Source organism: Myotis lucifugus, unplaced genomic scaffold (genome assembly GCF_000147115.1).
Source record: "Myotis lucifugus unplaced genomic scaffold, Myoluc2.0 scaffold_6, whole genome shotgun sequence".
Lineage (NCBI taxonomy): Eukaryota > Metazoa > Chordata > Mammalia > Chiroptera > Vespertilionidae > Myotis > Myotis lucifugus.
In genome coordinates, this window is record NW_005871054.1 from 1,800,840 (window position 1) to 1,825,108 (window position 24,269).

The 24,269-nt window shown below is 41.2% G+C and overlaps 1 protein-coding gene and 1 pseudogene across 1 annotated transcript in view; both read right to left on the reverse strand.

Annotated features, from left to right (window-relative positions):
- Positions 1 to 24,269, reverse strand: part of EHBP1 (EH domain binding protein 1) — a 276,286-nt gene that overhangs the window by 75,759 nt on the left and 176,258 nt on the right. The window lies entirely within an intron of this gene.
- Positions 8,614 to 10,083, reverse strand: LOC106694703 (annotated as a pseudogene).

Below are 24,269 nucleotides of genomic sequence, written 5' to 3' on the forward strand. Positions count from 1 at the left end.
GAACATCAACTGACAAGACTGCATGAAACACCCCTATGGTTAGGTCCAAACTCCAAGCAAACTATTTGGTTTCATTAAGGGCTTCCAGAAAAGGTGACCAAGACAATCCTTTCAGAAGCCAAAAGGCAAGTGACTCTTTAAATTCTAATGTGCACTATGTATCACACAGGGCTAATACACATATAAGCAAGCAATCGATCAAGTATGAGAATACTTTTGTCTACTTTGTGACAAAAAGGAAAGCCACATTTCAATTTCACTCTCATTAAAGCTACTTTTTTCTCTTCACTCCCATTGCAAGGTTCTTTTATAAAATCAAAAGAATACACAGAGGCAGCAAAGACGAATAGTTTAAAATTATTTTAAAAATCAAAAGAATTGCAAATATTTTAAATATACAGAGAAAATAAACTTGCTAATCATTTCATAAACGAGAGTAAGATATTAAGGAGTTAGAGAGCTTTCTTTTCTATAGTTAATTTTTTAAAATGCAGTTTAACCCCCTTTTGGGAAGGGGACTATTACAAAGGGCTCATTTTTGCACCACCCCTGTCAAAGAAGGTCAGAAACACTCAAGTATAAAGTCAATGCACTACTGTGGCACAAATAGTTTCTGCGGCTAAAATCAAACAAAGACCAATTAAACAAATCATAACGTTCCAGTGAACACAAGGAAGCTCACCTGGTATTTCTGGACTTCTTTCGTGAATTTTCAAATCTAGTCAGCTCTTGGCATTATAATTACCTTGACCAAAATACTGTGAAATTACTCCTCTGATCTACTAATGGCTGCAAAAATCAAGTCGTTGTGGTTTCATGCCAAGGGGCCATAGCAAGGTGGCGCAATGATTTCTGACACAGAAGACAACTTCTAAAAACTCAAAAGGGAAAATTAACGGGATGTGGTTTACAATGCCAAAGACTGTTCATTAATTACCAATTTAATCACTGCTGGAGGCATGACATTACAAAAATCTGGCTGAAAGTTCTAACAGATTATGAAGACCACCTAAGAAGACTGACCAAGAAATGTACAAAACAATTAATACTGTTTCGCTGCTATCAAAGACACTCAGATTATTTTACATCAAGTGAAGCAAAGAATTAGTAGCTTCACAGTGCCACCTCTAGGAACTGTAAATACAATAGCACAATTAGTAATGCACATGTGACTTTTTGTTCAAGGCATATATCCTTGGGAAAGCCAGAACATGATAAGGAGAACAAAAGAAACATTAAAAAATGAAATGAATAAAGATTTAAACTCTACCCTTGTGCATGCTGAGCAATAACAGAATAGGCATATAAAATATAGCTCTTAGTAATGGTGATATTATCCTGGGATGTTCAATACTAGACTGAACAGCCATACGGAAAATGTCTATGGCCATGAATAGTCACATAAAAGAAGTGCTCCTGATGCTAAGACACCTAGCCCTAGCTTCATGCATTCATGGCAATCTCAAATAAATAAGACTTTTGAGGCTAGGGGTTTGTGGCCACATAATAGAAAAGATGCTGAGTTTTTTCCCCTTAACAATGATGGTGTTTTGTGTGACTTTGAAGATATGCTAGCAAGCTAACAATATGTTTTCTAAGAAGTCTAGTAGCCATTGTTAGGATAGCAGACTTCAAATCAACTTAAATTTAGACATAATAGATAAACTATTATTTAAATCATAATGAATAAAAACCTCTGCCTTGTACAGAGGCATTTATGCTGAGCATAGAAATACACCGGCATTCTTCTCCTATAAATGCAACTATAAAAAAGATTAGCTATACATTTAAAGTGTCTTACTGATCTGAAACGGATTATGGTACATTAAATCTTCTGTCAATTGTGTTGGAGTAAGAAATAAGGAATATATTTTCATGTCAGTGTCCTGTGTATAGATATTCCAGCTCATATAGAGAATAAAAATCCCTAAATAAGATAAAATCTTATTCTACATGCTATTAAAGATTTTAGATTTTTTAAATAACTGATGTTCTTTTGAAATTACAAGTGCAAAGTTAACCTCCTTCTTTCTAGTAATAGAACTGAAAATATGTGCAGTTAGGAAAAATAAAAATTTTAGCTTGACCTCAATTTTAAAGCTTGATTCATAGATATTAGTCATTTAAATATAACACAGTCATTATTCATAAACATATAAGTATAATCTTACATCATATACATTTTAATGATGATACAGACATAGGGCACATATATTTATTAAAATTATGGGAAAAGTTTCTATTTATCAGGGATTACCAAAATGATGTTTAGTATTTTTTACCAACTGGATAGTAACTGCTTCTTTTATAATCTGGAAAAAACCTAGTGATCTTATCTAAACCTGCTACAATTATCAGCATGACAGACTAGTTCCATTTAAATCAATATTTTCCAATTAACATCAAAAGTACAAGGTTGATGTCCCACCCCTTCATAGCAACAAAATACCTGTTAAAGACTTAATTTACAAAAAGAGCAGCTTGAATTCTCTTGCTTTTTACCAAATAAGCCATTTGGATTCATTACCAAAGACCAAAAGATACAGTGAAAAAAGTCATTGTATCTTTTTTGATTACTGATTTTTACAATTAACTTATGGTCTGATCAAACTGAAATTCCAAACAGAGTTTTCTTCAGAGGATTCAAATATTTCAGCAAATCTCTGAAGATCCAGTGACTTGTTGCTAACTTGAGGTTTGATCTTGCTAAGAATGGGCTCCTATGCCAATTTATGTAACGGGTCACTCACTATGCTTGTAGATTAAATATCAGGCAAAAAAATTCATGTTTTATAACAACACAAGAGGCCCGGTGCATGAATTCGTGCATGGGTAGGGTCCCTCTGGGTGGCCTACAGGGATCGGGCCGAAACCTGCAGTCCAACGCCGCCTGCAGCTCCTACCTGCCGCTCCCGCTCATCCTGGCCCCACTGTGCCTGCCATGGGCTTGTGTCCAATCAGTCCTGATCACCATGAGCCCTGTGTCTGGCGCCCTCCCAAGGGGAGTGGCCTGCGGGATTGGGCTGAAACCGGCTCTCTGACATCCCTCAAGGGGTCCCGGATTGTGAGAGGGGCGCAGGCCAGGCTGAGGGACCTCACCGGAGCACGATCGGGCTGGGGAGGGACCATGGGAGGGCTCCTGGACGTGTCCAGCCCATCTTGCTCAGTCCCTATCGGCTGGACCCCAGCAGCAAGCTAACCTCCCGGTTGGAGCATCTGCCCCCTGGTGGTCAGTGCACATCATAGCGACTAGTCGACCAGTAACTGTCTGCCTCCTGGTGGTCAGTGCACATCATAGTGAGTGGTTGAGCAGCCTTAGCATATCATTAGCATATTACGCTTTGATTGGTTGTCCAGTTGTTCTGCCGTTCGGTCTATTTGCATATTACCCTTTTATTTTATGGGATTGTAATTCATTTCTTTTAAAGAAGCTTCCAACCTTCCTAAAAAAGCTTCCAGGTGTTTAAAAACTATCTGCAGATATTCTTTTTTTTAAAAAAAATATTTTATTGATTTTTTTACAGAGAGGAAGGGAGAGGGATAGAGAGTTAGAAACATCGATGAGAGAGAAACATTGATCAGCTGCCTCCTGCACACCCTCTACAGGGGATGTGCCTGCAACCAAGGTACATGCCCTTGACTGGAATCAAACCTGAGACCCTTCAGTCCACAGGCCAACGCTCTATCCACTGAGCCAAACTGGTCAGGGCCTGCAAATATTCTTATGCTACATAATTTACAGCTGAAAAAACTAAACACAACATTTATAAATTCACTGATTTTTAAGTGATCAGACCAATTAGATCAGGGGTTCTCAACCTGTGGGTCGCGACCCCTTTGGGGGTTGAACGACCCTTTCACAGGGGTCGCCTAAATACATCCTGCATATCAGATATTTACATTACGATTCATAACAGTAGCAAAATTACAGTTATGAAGTAGCAACGAAAATAATTTTATGGTTGGGGGTCACCACAACATGAGGAACTTTATTAAAGGGTCGTGGCATTAGGAAGGTTGAGAACCACTGAATTAGATTGAAAAAAGATATCCCAATTCTTGTTTTAGACTTTATAAAACAGATTTTCTTTCTTAAAAATATCAAAATAATAATTAAACTTATATGCCATTATTCTTTTGATAGGTTCAAAGTGCTTTACAAATGTACTAACAATTCCAAGGGCTGTGGGTAGCAGGACTGTCACTTCTTAGTGTATTGATCCTAAACTTTGGCACTTCAAATGCAAACGTCTTTTAGCTAGCTATGTAATTATGTTTTATTAAATGTAATGATGGATTTATTACATGTATTTTTAAAAAGCAATTATATTAAATGCAAAGTAATAAGCAAAATAGTCTGAAATAGACTAGCCTGTTAAATTCTATGTGTGCATTTCTTGGGGAAAAGAGTGTTTGGGGAAGTTGAGTAATGAAGAAAAATAATAATAAAAAAAGTACTTTCTTGCAAAAAAAAATTATTACATTTTTCTCAGAGTTTGTGTTTATATTATATAATCAAGGAGGCTCCTTTGGATTATATAATGGCTAGACTGTTGAACCTGTCAAACTCCTGAATTGTGCTTTGAAAAAATGTGGAAAACAATGAAAATATCACATCTAAAATTTACATTGGTAAAATGTAACATGAAAACCAGGATAGAGCAATTGAAATAAGAAACAAAGAAATATTAATTCGGAGCAATGCAATGGCTCCTATAGAAAAATAATTTCAGGAAACACCTGAAATAGGTTAAATGAACACCTAAAGGCACAGAGATACAAATGAGTCATGTAACTACTTTCCCTAAAACAGATCTAAATGCAGTATAAACTTGTAGCAAGTTCTCATTAAAACATACAATGTGACAGTCTTGATAAAAATTAAGAAATTAAAAAGGTTTATAGTATCTGTATTTGTAAACTGCCTTTCAAGAGAAATTATAGTTCAAAACTTTCTTGAGAATAACTTAAGCAGAGTCTGTACATAAAGATCCACCAGGTAAAATTACCAAGAGTTGTTTTCAGGGCCTTAGAAACTTAGTTTTCCTAGCCTTCCAGCCTAAAGCTATTCTAATTTATGTAAGAGGGAATGTTTGGTAGAGTGGTGTGATTCAAAGCAGAGTTGGGAGCTGAGGTCCCGGAATACGGGGAAAGCAGGTGTGTCTAAGGATTTTGGTGTGCACATATATTAGCAACAAAGAAAAGTATCATAATGTAGGATTCAAGAATAGGAAGACAAGGATGACACAGGGAGCCTTAAATCCCAAAGTGTCAAATGTCATATCTGTAACTGACTCAAGAAAAGGAGATGGACACTAACTTCCTCTGCCTAGTAATAATTAATTCTGCTTTAAAGACTTTCAGAGCTGGGCTGGTGTGCCTGGGTTGGTTGAGCAATATCCTGTGTACGAAAGTTTGCTGGTTCGATTCCTGGTCAGGGCACATACCTGGGTTGTGGGTTTGATCCCTTGTTGGGGCATGTACAGAAGGCAACCAACCAATGCTTCTCTCACACATCAATGTTTCTCCATCCCCTCCCCTTTCTTCTCTCTAAGCATGTCCTCAGGTGAGGATTAAAAAAAAATCATAAAGACCTTCAGAGAGACATTTTCTTCCTGTTTACAAACCTTTACTACCAAGACACTCTCAGCAACCCAAAATTTTCATGTTTAAGCTCATTTTTTTTAAGTTGACACTGTTCCCTCCACTTATTCATTTAACAACATTTACTTAATACTTGGTGCTGAGGATACTTCTTGGTATTCAGCTCATAGTTGAGTGTGAGAAATAGGTGTGTAATTAGATTATTATATAGGATAATGTGACAATAGAAATATGCACAACATATTAGAAAAAGGTACAGGAAAGAAAATCAACTTTACTGCTAGGAGCCATGACAAAGGTGCTTGAAGAAGTGATATTTCAGTGGAAGCTAAGAAGGGAAGAAGGGCATTTCAGGGAGAGAACAGCAAATACTTGCACAGGAACAAAGAGTATACCACATTCTCTCTGCAAGCAACTTACTTGAGTGGGACTGCAGAGTGAAAAATAAAAGAGATGAAAGAAGTTAAAAGGGCGGGGTTGGAGGGGGCAGGGGTGTGGCTAGGATGTGTAATAACCTTGCATGAGGCCATGTTGAGTAGTTGGAAAGTTTATTCTCTTGGCAGAAGTTCTTGGCAGAAGTAGCCAAAAAGTTTTTGAGCCATCATATACTCAAATTAGTATTTAAGCTATTTCCCAGTTTTCTCTTCTTTATATTTTATATGCCTATCTTTCCTTATAAGTAGATCTTTTTTTCAATCCTTTAACACTTCTCCAAATTCTCTGTAAGTTCTCACTTTCAGCCTAGAACCAGGTAAAAAAGTCTCAAAAAAAAAAAAAGTAACCTATACTGAGTGCCGGATATTGTCCCATGTACTATATGCAACATCAATGAGTAAAATAGCTCTACTCATTCTTTTTTTTTTCTTTTTACTGTTATGTTAAACTTTACTTACAGGATGTTAAATCCTTACAACTAAGGTTTTCCCCAGAAAAAGATTAATGAAAACATCAATTGCTTTTCAGACTTGATAGTTGCTGCTTCGAAAGGTGGTTTTACACAAATACTAAATTACAAAAAAAAAAAAAATCCTTTATAACACAATGAATCACTTTTATTTCGGTATGCATCCATATCTCAGCAATTAGTGGACTTGAACAGAAAAGTGGAAAACGCAACCATTTGCCAGGAAGTCAAGCCTGCCAATTTTGGGGTTCTGCCGTGCACATCGAGTTCTTTTTTTAAAAAAAATAAATCTTTATTGTTCAGATTATTACAGTTGTTCCTCTTTTTCCCCCCCATAGCTCCCCTCCACCCAGTTCCCACCACACCCTCTGCCCTTACCCCCCCCACTGTCCTCATCCATAGGTGTACGATTTTTGTCCAATCTCTTCCCGTACCCCCCAACCCATTCCCCCTCCACTGAGAATTGTCAGTTCACTCCCTTTCTATGCTCCTGATTCTATTATATTCACCAGTTTACTCTGTTCATCAGATTTTTTATTCACTTGATTTTTAGATTCACTTATTGATAGATGTGTATTTGTTGTTCATAATTTTTATTTTTACCTTTTTCTTCTTCTTCCTCTTCTTAAAGAATACCTTTCAGCATTTCATATAATACTGGTTTGGTGGTGATGAACTCCTTTAGCTTTTTCTTATCAGTGAAGCTCTTTATCTGACCTTCAATTCTGAATGATAGCTTTGCTGGATAAGGTAATCTTGGTTATAGGTTCTTGCTATTCATCACTTTGAATATTTCTTGCCACTCCCTTCTGGCTTGCAAAGTTTCTGTTGAGAAATCAGCTGACAGTCGTATGGGTACTCCCTTGTAGGTAACTGACTGTTTTTCTCTTGCTGCCTTTAAGATTCTCTCTTTGTCTTTTGCTCTTGGCATTTTAATTATGGTGTGTCTTGGTGTGGTCCTCTTTGGATTCCTTTTGTTTGGGGTTCTCTGTGCTTCCTGGACTTGTAAGTCTATTTCTTTTACCAGATGGGGGAAGTTTTCTGTAATTTATTCTTCAAATAGGTTTTCAATATCTTGCTCTCTCTCTTCTTCTGGCACCCCTATTATTCGGATGTTGGGACGCTTGAAGTTGTCCCAGAGGCTCCTTACACTATCTTGATATTTTTGGATTCTTTTTTCTTTTTGCTTTTCTGGTTGGGTGTTCTTTGCTTCTTTGTATTTCAAATCTTTGACTTGATTCTTGGGATCCTCATGTTTGCTGTTGGATCTCTGTATATTATTCTTTATTTCAGTCAGTGTATGCTTAATTTCTAGTTGGTCCTTTTTCATATCCTCGAGGGTCTCACTAAATTTATCGGCAGTTTCTAGAAAATTCTTGAAAAACCTTATAACCATGGTTTTGAACTCTATATCCTGTAGTTTGCTTTCCTCCATTTCTGTCATTTGTGATCTGTTTCTTTGTCTCCGCATTTTGGCTACTTCCCTGTGTTGATAGAGTGGTTTTGTGTGCTAGGTGTCCTATAGGGCCCAGGGGCTCAGCCTCCCCAATTACCTGAGGTGGACACTCTTGGTGCACCCCTTTGTGGGCTGTGTGCACAGTCTTGTTGTAGTTAAGCCTTGGCTGTTGTTGGTGTCACTGGGAGGAATTGACCTCCAGGCCAATTGTCTGAGAATCAGCTGGGTCTATAGTGGGAGAACTTCTGTGCTGAAGACACCCTTATGGGGCAAGACTTTCTTCAGTGGGGCTTTGGTGCTCACTGAGTCTGTCCCCTGAGTGTGTCCCTTATGGATCTGAGGAGTTGTAATCTGGATGGTCCCAATCTGACCACTGGGTACACTGGCTCTTGGATCTCTAAGGAGGTGCTAATTTAGCCTCTGCCTGAGGCTACCCAGCAGGAGCTACGGAGAGATATGCAGATTCCTCTTCCTTGTTTGGGGTTTGTAGGTGCTCAGATGAAGCCCAGCTGTGAAGCAATGCAAGCTGCTGTGGGGCCTTGGGCCTTCTTTTGGATGTTCTGGGTCTCTGTGACCCAACTGCAGACTGTTAGGTAATTTTAGATCTCAAAGGGCCAGCCCATTCATATGCAAAAGCCTCTCGTGGAGTTCTTTCTTAATCCCTGCTGAGGACTATGAGAAGCTGCAGCACCAAAACTAAAGTATGCACCAAATTCAAGGTTTTGTTCCAGTTGTCAGATTCCAAACTAGACCCAAATGGATTGCAAAGATGACCAAATGAGAGCTCTGTTTAAAACTTCAATTTGTAAAAGCAAAAGCAATGATAGGAACAACAACAAAATTCATTCAGAGGGATCATATGTGCTTATAAGTGTCTTCTGTGGCCTTCCTGAGCTTAACAAACAAACGTATCAGCTGATGATGACAGCAGAGAGTGGCAGGGCTGCGGACCCAATTTTCATTTCTTGGGCTGCTGGAGAATAAATGAATGTGGTTCCAAAACTAAACAAGGGAGGTCAGAGCCTCTTTCCAACCTTACTTGATGGCTTCTGGCCAAAGCAAAGGAGTGTCATGGAAAGTGTTGGGTGGTGATGGTGCAAGAAAGGGACTTGAAGAGGAGGAAGGAGGAAGCAGCACCCCTTGATATAAAGGTGGTGGGGGAAGTTATGGGGAAAGCCCTGAATTCCTCACCAAAGGCCAATTTCAGAGGGGAGCAGAGGGGGTTATAATCAATGCTTTGGCCAAGGGTGGTAGTAGAGTGGGGAAAGGATGGTGGCTCAGAAGGGGAAGGGGCATCATTTAAGACTTATAAAGAAACCAGGGGTGCAAAGGAAGCACCCCCACACTCCCAGCAGTAGTCCCACAGGCTGTGACCTGAAACCTTCACATCTACTCTAACAAGCCACACCAAGCTGGAGGGCTGTTGCAGGGAGGAAGGGGGAGGGAGGGAGGAGAGGGAGAAGGCAGAGCCCGCAGGCCATGTAATCAGCAGCAAGGTGACTGTGTGATGTATCTTTTCACAGTTGAGTTAGATGTGCCCCACCAGTTATGATGGGAATCAATTTAAATATACTTTCTTGATCCCAGAAGTTCAACTAGGTGGACAGTGGTTACACTTGACAGGATGATTTGTTATTGCACAACTTATATATTTCAAATGGACAAAAAATTAGTCTCATTTACAGTATCTTAAGATAAACTGCCTTTGAGCGGGAGCTTCCTTTCCAGTACTTTGAGGTCTACAAGACGTATCTAGAAAATGTACTACTGTGGAAAATGAAGACTGCTTAAATCGAGTGGGGGAGGAGCGGGCCTGTGGCTTTCTTGTTGATTAGTTGCTGTAACAGTCCTTTAGGTGGCTGAGGGAGTTTCATGTTTTCTTTAGACATCATTAGGCACCGAAGCTCCTGCAGACAACTTTGATACTATATGAATTCTGCCATTTTGCTAGCACTGATATGGCTCTTGGGTCCACCACTCCATTAGAACTATTAACTCTATTCATATTAATTTTTGTTACAAATCTTACAAAGGGGGGTGCTTCTGGGTATTTAGGTCCACATTCTATTTTAAGGCTGTATATTTGGTTTCCATAAATTGTCATTTAAAGGGATTAAACAGCATGAGAGGAGGTTCAAATAGATACACTGAAATTGTGGAGGCCCAATTATCATCCCTGTCCATCTTGTAAGTGTCATGTCTTCGTCATCTTCTAGACCCCAGCTAACTGTGCCATCTCCTACTCCTTCCTGGCCTTCTTTGAGTTCTTCCAACAGTCGAAAATTGCAAGGGACTTTTACTCCCGAGCCCGAGGTGGCTGTCTACTCATTCTTATTGGTATGTATCAGGTTCTAAATCAGTGGTCTCTTAAGAGTAAGTAATAATAAACTCTCCAGTAAACTCTTGAAGATTTGAGATCAGTATCCCATTTAGTCAAGGCTTAAGGTCATTCCTGGGTACCAACTTTTTTTTAAGCTCACTGGAATTCTCAGTTAAACTAAGAACATTGCCGAAACCGGTTTGGCTCAGTGGATAGAGCGTCGGCCTGCGGACTGAAAGGTCCCAGGTTCGATTCTGGTCAAGGGCATGTACCTGGGTTGCGGGCACATCCCCGGTGGGAGATGTGCAGGAGGCAGCTGATCGATGTTTCTCTCTCATCGATGTTTCTAGCTCTCTATCTCTCTCCCTTCCTCTCTGTAAAAAATCAATAAAATATATTTAAAAAAATAAACTAAGAACATAAAAAGCAGTGGTTAGCAGCAGATATATCTCTCCCCATCTGCAACTTGACTCTCAGAACCATAGCATACCTATGAAGGGCAAGGTAATTTACAGTAAATTTAAGAATAAAAGCATGATAAATTAAGGCAAAGATTAAAGAACATAAGCAGGTGGAATAGTAGCAATCAGTTCACTAAATTAGGTGCCAGCTTATTTTTTTTTTAATTAGACCTGCCTTTAATTTACCAGAAGTCTTGATTTCTCCAGAGTGAAAAAGGATGCTGACACTGAAGTGGGGGTGGCATTAGTCATGGTTCCCTTACCTCCTTTCACAGTGGACATTTATTAATTTGAATGTCACACAGGAAGAGAAAAAATATTTGCCTCCATTTTAAAAATGGAAAAAAACACTTAAAGAGATTAAACAATTTCTGGTTTTAGTATCATGTAGTTCACATTCAATTGCTCCAGAGATCCCCCTTTTCTTTAGTCAGCCAAGTTGGCCATACTACTTTTCCAAAATATGGACAATATTGCTAAATAATTCATATACCTAGAAATTATAAAGAAAATGATCAAATTAAGAAAAGTACTATGTTCTTCAAAAAGATATCTGCTGGAGGCTAAGTCCAGCAGGTCATAATAAATGCGAGAAGTCCTCAAAAAGTTGAATGGACATATTCAGCAGGGCTGAAAATCTGCATATTGTTACCTGCTGCTGGAATAGCCGAAGGCAGCTCCCCCAACCTGAAGGTCCTTATTGTTTACTGGACCTTACCTTTGATATGTATATCTGCTTTGCTAAAGGGTAAAGTATGGGAATAAAAAGCCGTAGATCTGCCGTGGGTCTGGGACATTCGTGGGTCCATTCGGAGAACCCACTTCACTAGAAAGTGGAGCTTCCCCTGGCTCCCCCATGCCTCCCAAATTTATATTTCTTGTATAGTCTCTAATCCATTTATGGGCAGCCCTTCTCCAGATTCCTGAACCCTTGCTGCGGAAAAGACTGCGGCAGATATCAACCTAATATCAAGATAAACACTAAACTAAAAATCAAGAAAAAAACTGGTAAGGTCTAACTTCTTCTGTATTTGTGAAACTGGAATTATTTGACATTTTACATTCTTTTTAAATCATTCCTTAAATCATTTCAATATTAGCTAAAAGCCACAGAGTATCATGTCAAAACTAGAGCAACAGTCCTAGAATGTATTAGTTCAAGAAACTGATGCAATTGTCTTATTATACAAAACTAGAGGCCCGGTGCACAAAAATTTGTGCACTCAGGGGGGAGGAGGGGTCCCTTAGCCCGGCCTGTGCCCTCTCGCAGTCTGGGACCCCTCAGGAGATAACGACCTGCTGGCTTAGGCCTGCTCCCGGGTGGCAGAGGGCAGGCCCAATCCCTAGGTGCAGCCTCTGGTTGGGCTCAGAGCAGGGCCGATTGGGGAGTTGGGGCGCCGCCCCCTGTCATGCACAGAGCAGGGTGGATCGGGAGGTTGTGATGCCACCCTCAGTCACGCTCAGGGTAGGGCCAATTGGGGGGTTGGGGCACCGCCCTCTGTCACACTCAAGGCAGGGTCGATGGGGAGGTTCCGGCGCCACCACCTGTCACACACAGAGCAGGGCCAATCAGGGGGTTGAGGCGCTGCCCCCTGTCACGCACAGAGCAGGGCCCATCAGGGGGGGTTGGGGAGCTCCCCCCTGTCACGCACAGAGCAGGGCCCATCAGGGGTTTGGGGTGCCGCCCTCTATCACCCACAGAGCAGGGCCGATCAGGGGGTTGGGGCGCCGCAACTCTCACACTCAGGGCAGGGCCGATGGGAAGGTTATGGCTCTACCCCGTCACACACAGAGCAGGGCCCGTGGGGGGGGGGGGGGGTTGGGGCGCCGCACCCTGTCACACACAGAGCCGCAGGGCTGATCAGGGGGTTGGGGCGCCTTCCCCTGTCACGAACAGAGCAGGGCCGATAGGGAGGTTGTGGCCCCGCCCCGTCACACACACAGCCGCAGGGCGATCAGGGGGTTTGGGCGCTGCCCCCTGTCACGCTGATCCCGGTGCCGGGAGGCCTCGCGGCTCCGCTGATCCCGGTGCTGGGAGGCATATTACCCTTTTACTATATAGGATAGAGGCCTGGTGCATGGGTAGGGGCTGGCTGGTTTGCCCTGAAGGGTGTCCTGGATCAGGGTGGGGGTCCCCACTGGGGTGCCTGGCCAGCCTGGATGAGGGGATGATGGCTGTTTGCAGCTGGTCACACACCCTTCAGGGTGGGGGTCCCCACTGGGGTGCCTGGCCAGTCTGGGTGAGGGGCTGAGGGCTGTTTTCAGGCTGGTGGGTGACTGAAGCTCCCAACCGCTCCTTTTTTTCTTTTTTTTTTTTATTCTGGGCCAAGGCCTCTGCTGCTAAAAGCAGGTATCTGGTTTGTTTCAGTTCTATAATTGAAACACTGTATCATCTCCAGCTCTGAGATCCCGGCCAGCTGAAAGCTGGTTTCTGGGGTTTTGTTTAGCTTCTATATTTGTTACAATGTTTCAAACTGCCAGCTCAGAGGCAGGCAAGGCAGGCGGGGAACGTTGGAATCCTCCTTCACTGAAGCAAGCAAGCCTTATGTTCGCTTCCAGCTGCCTGGCTGCCGGCCGCCATCTTGGCTGGCAGTTAATTTGCATATCGCCCTGATTAGCCATTGGGAAGGGTAGCGGTCGTACGCTAATTACCATGTTTCTCTTTTATTAGATAGGATAATTACATTACTATATATCAGCAAGGAACATCTATATAGGGCTTGACCTATCTAAACAAGAAAGAGCTTTTAAATTGAGCCTAAACCATAACTGAAAGAGGTTGCAACAATATCTCCCATGCCACCTGCACTTCTTACAATGTAACTTTGATGCTCCTCCCATGGAGTGATACAGTTCATGTCTCTGTTTCTTAAGCTTTGTATCTGCTTGGGCCAACAGTAGGACAAAAGTCATGTTACATGACATTTAAAGCTAGATCAGTGATGGCGAACCTATGACACGCATGTCAGAGGTGACACGCGAACTCATTTTTTTGGTTGATTTTTCTTTGTTAAATGGCATTTAAATATATAAAATAAATATCAAAAATATAAATCTTTGTTTTACTATGGTTGCAAATATAAAAAAATTTCTGTATGTGACACAGCACCAGAGTTAAGTTAGGGTTTTTCAAAATGCTGACACGCCGAGCTCAAAAGGTTCGCCATCACTGAGCTATATCATAACAAAGCCATACACATTCATTCACCTTACTCTCTTGGACACTTGCTCTTAAACCCACTCACCATGCTATGAGGAAGCCCAAACTAGCCCAAGTGGAGAGGCCATATGGAAAGGCCACATGTAGGTATCCCAACTGACAGTCCAGCAGAGGTCCTAGCTGAAAACCAGCCCACACATCGTGCAACAGAAATAATCCATTCCTATTGTCCTATCTCAGTGGTCGGCAAACAGTGGCTCGCGAGCCACATGCGGCTCCTTGGCCCCTTCAGTGTGGCTCTTCCACAAAATACCAAGTGCAGGCGCGCACATACAGTGCGATTGAAACTTCGTGGCCCATGCACAGAAGTCGGTTTTCGGCCCGGATGAGTCTATTTTGAAGAAGTGGCATTAGAAGAAGTGGGGGGTGTCGGTGGTCAGGCGACGGGAGACGCGGCGCAGGCGGGCCGCGGGATACGCAGCGCGGGGGAGGCGCACGTGATTCATGCACGAGTTGAGTGAGCCAGTCAGTCAGCAGTCACATTGTGCAGTGGTTAGTGCTAGTTGCGTCCGCAAATCACACGCGGGTGACAAAAGTACCTACTCGAAGCATAAAGTTACCTGTATTTTTCCAACCAGCTGCAAATCCTACAGGTATTTTTGTCATCAATTTAAGAATTGTAATTATTTTGTGTTGGTGGCTTTATTATTATCAAATGAAACATTTTTTTAGGTGCCCTGTTTGACATGGCTACAAAGAAGAAGCAAAGAAAAACGGAAGACAAAACCGTGAATTTAAAGTTGAATGGACCGAGACTTTCGCGTTTATTCAAAACTTAAATGGCCTTCCGACCTGTCTTATTTGTCAGGAAAAATTGGCGCATAACAGGAAATCAAATTTGGAGAGACACTTTACAACTAAACACATGTCATTTAGTACTAAATATCCTGTCGGTGATGCAAGGAAGAAAGCAGTTGAGGAACTTCAGAAGAGTCAAGAAAAATCAAGTTCTGTATTTAATTACTGGATGCAATCTTCCAACAATGTTAATATTGCAAGTTTTGTGGTTAGTCAAGAGATTGCTAAGAGAGGAAAACCATATACAGACGGCGAATACATAAAAAGTTGTTTTATAAATGCATCCGAAGAGCTATTTCGGGATTTTAAGAACAAAGCAGATATTCTAAAAAAAAAATTGAGTTACCATTGTCTGCTAAAACAGTGAAAGACAGAACAGTCAAAATGTCTTCGAATATAACCAACCAGCAAGTCGAAGATCTTAAATTGGTTTCAGCTTTATCAATAGCAGTTGACGAGTCTTGTGACATAAATTATACAGTGCAAGTTTTACTTTTTGTATGATTTATTTCATCTACAGGTCCTAAAGAAGAACTTTTAGGATTATTGCCACTCAAAGGTCAAACACCTGGAGGATATAGCAAATGCTGTAATTGAGTGCATTGAAAAACATCATATTCCACTCGATAAAATTTTCTCAATTTCAACAGACAGGTCGAAAAGTATGACCAGCGTAAGAAACGGGTTTGTTGCTATTTTGAAAGAAAAAAATAATCACGAGATACTTACTTACCATTGCATCATTCATCAAGAAGCGCTTTGTGCGCAGACATTTCCAGAAGAAATTTGCAAAGTTATGGAGTTGGTGATTAAGATTATCAACTCCATTATAGCTAAAGCTCTTAATCATCGCCAATTTAAAGAATTTTTAGTTGAAATGGAGAGTGAGTATGCAGATCTTCTGCTGCATAACAAGGTACGTTGATTATCAAGAGGAAACGTTTTGAAAGGTTTCACTTCCTTATTAACAGAAATTAAAGCATTTCTCCTTGAGAAGGGTGTTCACTATCCAGAACTAACGAACGATCAGTGGATCCAAAAATATTATTTCATGATAGACGTTACGTCTCATCTAAATCAGCTTAATCGTAAACTACAGGGGAAAGGAAACACAGTTTTTTCGATGTTAGAAGAAGTTATTTCATTCAAAAACAAATTATCTCTTTTTGCTCAAGATTTTGAAAGAGAAACTTAGATTCACTTTCCAAGCCTGTTGAAACATCGCCAAGAAAATAATTCTGATATTGACATTTGCTATTTCAAAACAACACTTTTAAATATGAGGGAAGCTTTTCTCAACAGGTTTCAGGACTTCAGAAACAGCAAAGCGATGTTAGCCTTTGTTAGAAAAAAACCTCTCAATGCAGCAGAAAAAATGGTGACCGGCAGGAAGGTAGGGAGGGAGAGAGTGTGAGAGTGCAAGGAAGTGATAGAAGAGTGTGTGGATGTGTGTGGTATGTGTGTGTATGAGCTAGGGACAGTTAGATTCTGCAGGTCTTCTAAGGGGCTGCTAAACCGGGCAGTCTTAGATGGCGGAGCCCCGCTCCCGGCGCGGACACTCCTGGGCGGCCAGCACGGGCACAGCGACCACGCCATCTTGGGAAACAGAGCTGCTTGAGACTAGGATCCTGGCCTCAGCACCACCCAGTCTGATCTCAGACGCATACCAGGACCCTGCAGCCACTGGGGACAGAGACCTGTGACCACAGCTACAGACCTGCGGACACCAAAAATTCAGAAATCCCGACGGCCGATCCGTGAGTAACAGAGCCCATCCCCCTCCCTGCAGGCTCCCGGGCAGCGCCATAGTAACTGATAGACCCACCCTTTGCCCGGGCCTCAGTGCTGCTACAGGAACTTTAGCCTGGAAGTGTGCGAGCACCTTGGAACTGATCCTGCGCGCACTGCCGGCTTCAGGAGTCCTGGGCTGGGAGCAAATGCACAAACACCGGGAATTTGTCCCATGTAGCGTGGGCCCAGGGACCCCGATTCTCTGGGCAGGAGGCAGCACCAAGCACTAGTGACTTGACTGTGTTCCTTATCACCTGCGCCTGAGATCCCTGATTCCCTGTGCATTCATACTAAGAGCCAGTGACTCCAATTCTTGGTGCAAGGGCACACAGGGACCCTGATTCTCAATGCGAGGTCGCACGAAGCAACAGAGACTCTGATACTGGATTCTTGGGGAACTCTGATTCCTGGCGCATGCTAGGGGGTGCTGATTTTCAACACGCTCCAGGGGGGTCTCTGTTTCAGCACGGTGCTGGCAGGGTCCCTGATTCTAAGGGCGCGCACGAGGCCACATTGAGCGCTGGGAACACTGACTCTGAGCGAGCCTGGTTCCCACCAACCCACAACAACAAGACATCTTAGTGTCAGAGCTCTTCAGTGACACTAGGGTGGTGTGAGGCTCCCACTGCACACGGCCCAGGCCCACGCAACTCGACGTTTGAACCATCGGGAGATACTCAGAATGAAGAGACGACACAACGCCCAGAGGAAAGACAATGAGGAGTCGCCAAGAAAGAAAATTAATGAAGTTGAAGCATGCAACATGGCAGAAAAAGAATTCAGAATAACGGTTGTACAATTCATTCACCGGATGGATGAGAAAATCAACAACCTATGCAAGAATCAGGAAGAAATGAAAAGTGATATAGCTACAATCAAAAACACCATGGAAAGTTTCAACAGCAGACTAGGAGAAGCAGAGGACTGAATTAGTGAGATAGAAGATAAGGCAGAGAAACAAGCTCAATCTGAACAGTAACTGGAGAAAAAAATTAAAAAGCAGGAGGAGAGCCTAAGGGAGCTTTGGGACAACATGAAACGAAGTAACATACACATAATAGGGCTGCAAGAAGGACAAGAAGAGCAGCAAGGATTAGAAAATCTATTTGAAGAAATAATGACAGAAAATTTGCCAGATATGGGGAAGAAAAATGTTACACAAATACAGAGAGTCCCAAGCAAGATGAACCCCAAAAGACCCACACCAAGACACGTCATAATAACGATGGCAAATGTACAAGACAAAGAGAGAATCTTAAAGGCTGCAAGAGAGAAACAGAGAGTTACCTACAAAGGATCCCCCATCAGATTATTAAATGATTTCTCAATAGAAACACATCAAGCTAGAAGGGAATGGAAGGAGGTATACAAAGTGTTGCAAAGCAAAGGACTGAATCCAAGAATACTATATCCAGCAAGACTATCAATCAAAATTGAAGGGGAAATCAGGAGCTTTGTAGACAAAAAAAGGCTAAGGGAGTTTATCACTACCAAGCCAGCAATGCAAGAAATGCTAAAAGGAATGCTGTAAAAAGAAGAAATATAAAGGTAAGAAAGAACACAGGCACGAAAATAGAAATGAATCCAAGCACGTACCTTTCAATAATAACTTTAAATGTAAACGGACTAAACGCTCCAATCAAAAGACATCGAGTGGCTGAATGGATAAAAAGACATGACCCATATATATGCTGTCTACAAGAGACCCACCTCAGAAAAAGGGACTCACACAGACTGAAGTGAAGGGATGGAAAAATATCTTTCAGGCAAATGGAAATGAAAAAAAAGCTGGGGTAGCAATACTTAGATCTGACAAAATAGACCTCAAAGTGAAGGCCATAACAAGAGATAAGGAAGGCCACTTCATAATATTAAAGGGATTGATACAACAAGAGGATATAACCCTTATAAACATATATGCACCCAATGCAGGAGCACCCAAATACATAAAAAAAACCTCCTGGAAAATAACAAGGGACAGATCAACAACAACACAATCATAGTAGGGGACTTAAACACACCACTAACATCACTGGATAAATCCTCTAGACAAAAAATCAGCAAAGAAACAGCAATCCTAAATGACTCACTAGATCAGATGGACTTAATTGACATCTTCAGAACATTTCACCCCAAAGCCATGGAATATACGTTCTTCTCAAGTGCACATGGGACATTTTCAAAAATAGACCACATATTGGGTCACAAGCAAAGTCTCCCCAAATACAAGAAGATTGAAATCATACCAAGCATCTTCTCAGATCACAAGGGCATAATATTAGAAATAAACCACAATAAAAACAATCCAAAAAACTCAAACACTTGGAAGCTGAAAAGCATGTTACTAAATAATGATTGGGTTACCAGTGAGATCAAAGTAGAAATTAAAAACACCCTGGAAACTAATGACAATAACAGTACAACAACCCAAAATCTATGGGACACAATGAAAGCAGTCCTGAGAGGGAAGTTTATAGCACTACAGGCCTACCTCAAAAAACAAGAAAAAATGATAGTAAATCATTTAACTCTACAACTCAAAGAATTAGAAAGAGAACAAAAAAAGCCCAGAGTGAGCAGAAGAAAGGAGATAATAAAGATCAGAGCAGAAATAAATGACATAGAGGCCAAAAAAACAATACAAAAGATCAATGAAAGCAAGAGCTGGTTCTTTGAAAGGATAAACAAGATTGATGAGCCTCTAGCCAGGCTCACGAAGAAGTAAAGAGAGAGGACTCAAATAAACAAAATCAGAAATGAAAGAGGCAAAATAACAGACCCCTCAGAAATTCAAAGAATTGTTAAAAAAATACTATGAACAACTCTACTCTAACAAACTAAACAACCTGGAGGAAATGGACATATTCCTAGAAAAATACAATCTTCCAAAACTCAATCCAGAGGATTCTAAAAATCTCAACAGGCCAATAACGATGGAAGAAGTTGAAGCAGTCATCAAAAAGCTCCCAGCAAACAAAAGCCCAGGGCCAGACGGCTTCACAGGGGAGTTTTACCAAACATTCAAGGAAGAACTAAAACTTATCCTCCTCAGACTATTCCAAAAAATTCAAGAAGAAGGAACACTTCCCAGCTCATTCTATGAAGCCAGCATCACCCTAATACCAAAACCAGATAGAGACAACACAATGAAAGAGAATTATAGGCCAATATCCCTCATGAACATAGATGCCAAAATACTCAACAAAATTCTAGCAAATCGGATCCAGCAATACATCAGAAAGATCATACACCATGACCGAGTAGGATTCATCCCAGGGATGCAAGGATGGTACAATATCCGCAAATCAATAAACGTGATACATCACATAAACAAATTGAGAGATAAAAACCACATAGTCATATCAATTGATGCAGAAAAAGCTTCCGACAAAATTCAACACCCTTTCTTGATAAAAACTCTCAGCAAGGTAGGAATAGAAGGATCATACCTCAACATAATAAAAGCCATATATGACAAACCCACAGCCAACATCATACTCAATGGGCAAAAACTAAAACCATTTCCCCTGAGAACAGGAACAAGACAGGGATGCCCCCTCTCACCACTCCTGTTCAACATAGTACTGGAAATACTAGCCATTGCGATCAGACAAGAAGAAGAAATAAAAGGCATCCAAATTGGAAAAGAAGAAGTAAAACTGTCCTTATTTGCAGATGACATGATACTGTACATAGAAAACCCTAAAGACTCCATAAAAAAATTATTAGAGTTAATAAATGAATTCGGCAATGTAGCAGGATACAAAATTAATGCCAAGAAATCTAAGGCATTTCTTTACACCAATAGTGAACTTACAGAAAGGGAGACTTAAAAAGCAATCCCATTTACCATCACACCAAAAAAAATTAAGATACCTAGGAATAAACTTAACTAAGGAGGTAAAAGACTTATATGCGAAAAACTACAGGACACTGAAAAAAGAGATAGAGGAAGACATAAACAGATGGAAGAACATACCGTGTTCATGGATTGGTAGAATCAACATCATCAAAATGTCCATACTACCCAAAGAAATCTATAGATTCAATACAATCCCCATTAAATTACCAACGGCATATTTCACAGATCTAGAACGAACGGTCCAAAACTTCATCTGGAATAAAAAAAGACCTCGAATAGCTGCAGCAATCCTGAGAAAGAAGAACAAAGTAGGTGGGATCTCAATACCAGATATCAAACTGTATTACAAAGCCACTGTTCTTAAAACAGCTTGGTACTGGCACAAGAACAGACATATAGATCAATGGAATAGAATAGAGAACCCAGAAATTGACCCAAAGCACTATGCCCAATTAATATTCGACAAAGGAGGCAAGAGCATACAATGGAGTCAAGACAGTCTCTTCAATAAATGATGTTGGGAAAATTGGACAGATACATGCAAAAAGATGAAACTAGACCACCAACTCACACCATACACAAAGATAAACTCAAAATGAAAAAAAGACTTAAACGTAAGACGGGAAACCATAAAAATACTAGAGGAATCCATAGGCAGCGAAATAGCAAACATATGTCGAAGGAATTTCTTCTCTGATAATGCTCCTAGGGCAATGGAAACTAAAGAGAAAATAAACAAATGGGACTACATTAAAATAAAAAGCTTTTGCACAGCAAAGGAAACCATCAACAAAACAACAAGAAGACCCACTGCATGGGAGAACATATTTGCCAATGATACCACCGATAAGGGTTTAATCTCCAACATTTACAAGCAACTCATGAAACTTAATAATAGGAAGATAAACAATCCAATCAACAAATGGGCAATGGACCTAGATAGACACTTTTCGAAAGAGGACATACAGAGGGCTGAAAGACATATGAAAACATGCTCAAAGTCACTAATTATAAGAGAGATGCAAATCAAAACGACAATGCGGTATCACCTCACACCTGTCAGAATGGCTATCATCAACAAATCAACAAACAACAAGTGTTGGAGAGGATGTGGAGAAAAAGGAACCCTTCTGCACTGCTGGTGGGAATGCAGACTGGTGCAGCCACTGTGGAGAACAGTATGGAGCTTCCTCAAAAAACTAAAAATGGAACTCCCATTTGACCCAGTGATCCCACTTCTAGGAATATATCCCAAGAAGCCAGAAACACCAATCAGAAAGGATATATACACCCCTATGTTCATAGCAGCACAATTCACCATAGCTAAGATTTGGAAACAGCCTAAGTGCCCATCAGCAGATGAGTGGATTAAAAAACTGTGGTACATCTACACAATGGAATACTAAAAAAGAAGGAACTCTTGCCTTTTGCAACAGCTTGGATGAAACTGGAGAGCATTATGCTAAGTGAAATAAGCCAGTCAGAGAAAGATAAATACCACATGACCTCACTCATTCGTGGAATATAGAGAACAACATAGACTGATGAACAGGGACAGATCCAAAGACAGAGAAACAGCAATCAGACTATTAATTCCCAGAGGGAAAGTAGGGGAGGGTGGGGGCAAGGGGAAGAGATCAACCAAAGGACTTGTATGCATGCATATAAGCCAAACCAATGGACATGGACAACAGGGGGATGAGAGCATGAGTGGGGGGGTGGGGGAAGGATGGGGGTTAATGGGGAGGAATGAGGACACATTTGTAATTCCTTAACTAATAAAGAATTTAAAGATAAAAAACAACAACAACAAAAAAAACCTCTCAATGCTACTGTAACAGAATTAAATTTTTCTCCCTTTAATATTGACATTGGCAACTTTGAAATGCAATTGCTGGATTTACAAAACAAAGAACTGTGGAGCTCAAAATTTGAACGTCTTTGTGTTGATATAGAAATATTGGAGAAAAACAAATGTGAACTTAGTTCACAGCACAAGTGGTCTGCTTTGAAAGACCTGAAGGAAGATATGTTGATTTTTAACACCTGGAATAGTATTCCTGACTCATATAATCAACTGAAAAAAGTAGTGTTTGCTGTTCTTTCCTTATTCGGGTCTACATATTTATGCGAACAATCATTTTCAAGCATGAATCTTATCAAGAGTAAGTTGAGAAGTCGTCTTATTGATGAGAACCTGGAATCGTGCCTAAAATTAAAAACAACAACAACATACAAACCTGACTTACCCAAACTTTCCAAGGATATGCAAGGCCATTGTTCACATTAGTGTTTGTCAGTCATTGTCATGATTTAATTTTATGGATATTGTAAGGGAAATTGTAAGGAATTTAATTTTATCAATAAATAATATCATTATTTAGTATGATATCAAGTTTTATTCAACGTACCTATAGTTTAACTAAGACTTAAAACGTTAAGTAAAGTTTATTAAGTTAATTTTAGGGAACGTTGTGGAGTGAAAGAAGATGTAGTGTCAAGAATTGAGAAAGGTATGTTGAGATGGTTTGGACATTTAGAGAGGATGAACGAAAGGAGATAGACAAAACAAGTACACAAGACGAGTGTGGGTGGGACAGTTGGAAGGGATCGACCTCAGCGAACGTACCTCAATCAGATTGAGGACATTTTTAGCAAAGGCCAGCTTAGGAGTACCCTAATAAAGTTAATAACAATGTACCTACCTATATAGTTTAAGTTTAAAAAATTTTGCTCTCAAAAGAAATTTCAATCTTTGTACTGTTGATATTTGGCTCTGTTGATTAATGAGTTTGCCGATCACTGGTATCCAATTAAATGTATTTATAATATTGGATACTAAAAAAAAAACACAAAAAAAAACTAATGGAAAACATATTTGAAAATATCCTTTGTAATCTAGAGCTGAGAATAAGACTGCATAATGTGACATAAATATCCCTTCTTTTACAGCCATCTACACTAATAAAAGAGAAACATGGTAATTAGCGTACGACCGCTACCCTTCCCATTGGCTAATCAGCATATCCTTATGCAAATTAACTGTCAGCCAAGATGGCGGCCGGCAGCCATGCACTGAAGCGAACAGGGAGGCTTGCTTGCTCCAGTGATGGCGGACTCCAACGTTCCCCGCCTGACTTGACGGATTCTCAGCTGCAACTCTAAGCAACTATGTTGCAAATATAGAAGCTAAACAAAACCCCAGAAACCGGCTTTCAGTCAGCCGGGCTTCAGCCAGCTGGACCGCAACATTGTATCAATGTTTTCAGCAGCGAGGCCTCAGAGCTAAAGCTGGCCCAGAATAAAAAAAAAAAAAGAAAAAAAGAAGCGGTTAGGAGCTTCAGTCACCCGCCAGCCTGAAAACGGCCCTCAGCCCCTCACCCAGACTGGCCAGGCACCCCAGTGGGGACCCCCACCCTGATCCAGGACACCCTTCAGGGCAAACCAGCCGGCCCCCACCCGTGCACCAGGTCTCTATCCTATATAGTAAAATGGTAATATGCCTTCCGGCACCAGGATCAGCGGAGCATTGAGGCTCCCGGCACCGGGATCAGCGTGACAGGGGGCAGCGCCCAAACCCCCCCGATCGCCCTACGGCTCTGTGAGTGACAGGGGGCGGGGCAACAACCTCCCTATCTGCCCTGCTCTGTTCGTGACAGGGGAAGGCGCCCCAACCCCCTGATCAGCCCTGCACTGTGCCTGATAGGGGGAGCTCCCCAACCCGCTGATCGCCCTGCGCTCAGTGTGTGAAAGGGGGAGGCTCCCAAACCCCTGATCGGCCTGGGCTCTGTGTGTACAGGGGCGGGGCCACAACCTCCCTATCTGCCCTGCTCTTGTTCGTGACAGGGGAAGG